General features: G+C 38.3%; 1 protein-coding gene across 1 annotated transcript in view; it reads left to right on the top strand.

The window, feature by feature from the left end:
* The window catches only part of RASA1 (RAS p21 protein activator 1), a 196,979-nt gene that overhangs the window by 148,896 nt on the left and 43,692 nt on the right, over window positions 1–4,391 (top strand). The gene's annotated exons all lie outside the window — the stretch shown is intronic.

The raw sequence follows: 4,391 nt of genomic DNA, 5'->3' as shown, positions 1-4,391 counted from the left end.
ACTCAGCAGTGCATGTCTCTTGCATCTCTTTCCCAGCAGCACGTGTCTCTTTCAGCAGCATGTCTTCCTCAACCAGCAGTCAGAGAGATTCTGCCTCTAGGAGGCCTCCTTTTGAGCTTGGCAGAGTGGCCTAACTAGCCAATCATAGCATCAGAACTCTAAGTACCTGAGAGAAAACCTCCCATAACATTGCGTTGTGCCATGCCCAACAGAAATAACCCAGGTGGATAACATTTACAATCAGAAGCTCCTCAGTTGCTCATTCCACCACTGAATGTACAATGACTTATGGGTAGAAAAGCCATAGTAAGTAATTTACTACACTGCACTGGTGGTTCAGACTCACCAGCCAATCCTTGGAAGGAAGACTGGGCAATCTACTTCTGTAGAAATACTGCCTTGGAAACCCAAGGAGGAATTGCTAGGAGTGGGGAATTGACTCAATGGCAAGGAGAGTGAGTGAAGAGTAGAAGAAGCTCTGATGATGTAGCGGTTAAGGCTTTTGACTGTTAACCAAAGGGTTGGTGGTTTGAACTCACCAGCTGGTCCATGGCAGAAAGATGAGGCAGTATGCTTCTGCAAAGATTGACAGCCTTGGAAGCACAGTGAGGGTTGCTGTGAGTCAGAATCGACTTGATAGCAGTGAGTTTGGTTTGGTTTGGAGTGAGAGTACAGTGCAGTAGAAGTTTAGTAAATTGCAACACTCCCTTTTCCTTCTCCACCAAGAATCTTAACTGTTCCAGTAATATCTCAGTTTTATTAATGGAAAACTGATTTACTAACAAAATAAGCTCACTCCTCTCTTAACTGTGATCAGGATAGAATGCTGGAACAGAAAGAGCAGAGTGCTGTTTAGGTTTACTTGATCTGCTTACTTCATGGAACTAATGCTTAACCAAACAGGCATTAGAAGAAAAGAAGGAACTTTTTGGGACAACGTTACCCCTACAGTAAAAATAACTAATGTTTTTTGAGCACTGTGTTATAGACACTATTTTTTATAGATACTAGTTTGATTAATTTTTTCAACAATTTTGTGAGTTTGATGCTATAATGATGACCATTTTATACCTAAGGACACTGAGACCAGAGAAGATAAGTAAATGACTTAAGCCATTGAGTTATCTTGACCCTTTGCTTTCTCTCCTTTGCCCTATGTGCAACTTGCTAGGGGCATAATGCTTGAGGCACTTGACTGCCAACCAGAAAGCTGGTGGTTGAAACCCATCAGCCACTCCTCGGAAGGAAGACTGGGCAATCTACTTCCGTAGTGATACTGCCTTGGAAACCTAAGGAAGGGTCGCTATGAGTCAAGTTTGACTTGATGGCACATAACAACAACAACAACAACAACAACAGGGGCATAATGCTAGTTCTACTTTCAAAGTATATCTAGAACATGACTACCACCAGAATCTGACTTCAAAGCACTTATACTTGAGGGAAAGTCAAGAAAGTAGCCTAGTGTATTTTTTTAAGATGGCAGGGAAACCAGTCTGAGTAGAGAAGAGAGAGAGAGAAGAAAAGTTTTCAGAGAAGACATGGGATACCATCTAGGGTCCTGGATGCCATCGTGAAGACTTTGACTTTTACTGAGTGAGATGTAGAACACTTGCAAGTATTAAGCATGAGTGTTATGATCGGACTCCATTTTCAATCAGTTTTTCAACATCATCTGATTTTCAATATGATTTACTTATGTTTATTATCTCTTTCCCTGCCAAGAATATAGTATTGTAAGGATAGGGAACTTTGATTGCCTTATCAAAATACATTTCACCATCATACTAGAGTTCAGAGTGCTGCTGTCCATTTGGATTTATCTTCTGATTCTTCTGATAATTGTCAAGCTTCCATTTTCAATCATTTCTCTTTGCTGTGATGAGCAGAAATTAAGACTTCTTAATTTTTCAGCTGTGTTCAATGAAAGATAATAAAAAGACAACAAAGATGGTCTCTTAGACTTTCTTGAAAAATGCTACAATACTTAGCAACATAGTGGGAAAAATACCTGGAGAGTTACACAGTAGAGATAACTTATTACACTCTTGTATCATCCTCTAGGCCAAGGGTTGGCAAACTTCTGTAAAGGACCAGATAAGTAAATATTTAAGGTTGGGTGAGCCATTCAGTCTCCATCTAAACTACTAACTGCTGCCTTTGTCATGTGATAGCAGCCAAGACAGCTTCAAAATAAATATGTATGACTGTGTTTGAATAACAATTCATGTATAAAAACAAGTCATGTGCCATAGTTTGTTGACCCCTGGCAGTTGCATCTTCGTTTTCTTATTAGTCTGTTTTTAACATGTTGTTGCCATTGAATCACCTCTGACACATAGTGACTCTGTATACAACAGAATGAAACACTGCCTGCCATCCTAAAAATCCTTGCTATGCTTGAGCACATCATTGATAGGAGCAATTGAGTGTTTTCCACAGTCAGCTTCTAGCCTTGTTGTGACTGATAATATTGAGCTGCTCCATTGTGTCTTTCCACTGATGTAGTCAATTTGATTCCTTTGTATTCTGTCTGGGAAGGTCCTTGTGTGTAGTCGTCATGTATGTTGTTTAAAAAAAGGTCTTTGCAACGAGTAAGTCGTTGGTTTTACAAAATTCTATCATGTGATCTCTGGTATCATTTCTGTTACCAAGGCTGTATTTTCTAACTATTAATGCTTATGCTTGTTTCCAGCTTTCATATTCCAATCACCAGTAATTATCAGTGCATCTGCATTGCATGTTTGGTCAATTTCAGACTGCAGAAAAGATAGTAAAAATCTTCACTTTTTTTCATCTTTGGCTTTAGTGGTGATATGTAAATATGAATAAAACTAATTGTAACTTGTCTTTCTTGTAGGCATATGGGTATTATTCTATCAGTGAGAGCATTGTACTTCAGGATAATCAAAGCAAACAGAACTCGCTGATCTCGAATTGATTAGGACTCATAGTAACCCCCATCCCCACCCCATTGGGTTTCTGAGGCTGTCTTTGTGGAAGTAGATTGTCCTGTCTTCCTTCCATAAAGTGGCTAGTGGGTTTGAACTGCTTACCTTTCGGTTAGCCAAATGCCTTATCCTCTGTGCCACCAGAGCTCCTTATAGATCTTGAAATGTTCTTTTTGGTGATGAATGTGATGCTGTTCCTCTTCAATTTGTTGTTTCTGGTAGAAGTAGCTTATCTGATTCAAAATGATCTACCAGTCCTTTTTCAGCTCTCTGATGCCTACGATATTGATTTTTATGTGTTGCATTTCATTTTTGTCAACTTCCCATTTTCCTAGATTCATATTTTATACATTCCACATTTTGATTATTAATGAGTGCCTGTAGCTTTTTATTCCCAATTTGAGTCATGCCCCATCAGCAAATGAAGGCCCCCAAAATTTTACTTTAAGCATTATGATTGCCTCTACTTTGAGGAGGCAGCTTTTCCCAAGTAGTGTTTTGAGTGCCTTCCAGCGTGAGGGGCTTATCTTCAGCAGTACATCAAACAGTGCATCACTGCTATTCATAAAGTTTTCCAGTAATATATCAGGCAGTGTTTCACTAGTATTTATAAGATTTTCAGTGGGCAGTTTTTTCAGAAGAGGTTGTCCCCATTCTTCCAAGTTTGTCTTAGTCTGGGAGTGCCACTGAAACCTGTCTGCTGTGGGTTACCCTGCTCATGTTTGAAAATACCAGTGGCAAAACTTCCAGCCTTACTTGCAACATGCAAGTCCCCATAGTATGATAAACTGACAGACGAGTGGTAGCATACTTGGGGATAATTTATGAGCAATAATGAAATAGTTCCTCATAGAATGAAATGGCAGAATATTTCAAGATGACTAAGATCCCATAATGTAACATAGTTTTATGAAAGTATCTAATGGACCCCTGTGAATTGCAAGTTGGAATGAAATTTGTTCTTAAGAAAGTTCTTTAAGAAAAACTAAAATTTATAATATAATAGTCATTACAAATAATAAAAACTGTTCAAGAAAGACACTACAAAAGTAAAATTGGGTCCAGTAGATCTTGATGATAATACTGATGATAAATTTATTCTGGAAAGTTCATTCTGAAGGTTCTGTTTTCATATTTTTCCTGACATAATTCTTTTTGTTATTAGATAATTTTGCTTTTACTGTTAGTTTTGGTATAATATAACATATACATTCCTCAAAATCACTGTATTACGTAAAATTATGCATTATGAACCACAGAATTTATGGGGAAAATGGTACAGGGGGCACAGTATTAAAAATCTTCATCAGTGACATATAAAACAATAAATGGGAAGCTAATAAAAATATTATAGGAGCTCTGGTAGCATAGTGGCTAAAGCACTTGACTGCTAACCAGAAGGCTGGCGGTTCAAACCCACCAGCCACTCCTCGGAAGGAA

The sequence above is a fragment of the Orycteropus afer genome, unplaced genomic scaffold, assembly GCF_000298275.1.
Source record: "Orycteropus afer afer isolate SDZICR_OR568_19922 unplaced genomic scaffold, OryAfe1.0 scaffold00105, whole genome shotgun sequence".
Lineage (NCBI taxonomy): Eukaryota > Metazoa > Chordata > Mammalia > Tubulidentata > Orycteropodidae > Orycteropus > Orycteropus afer.
Note: the sequence above shows the minus strand (reverse complement) of the source record. Positions and strands in the feature narration are given on the sequence as shown.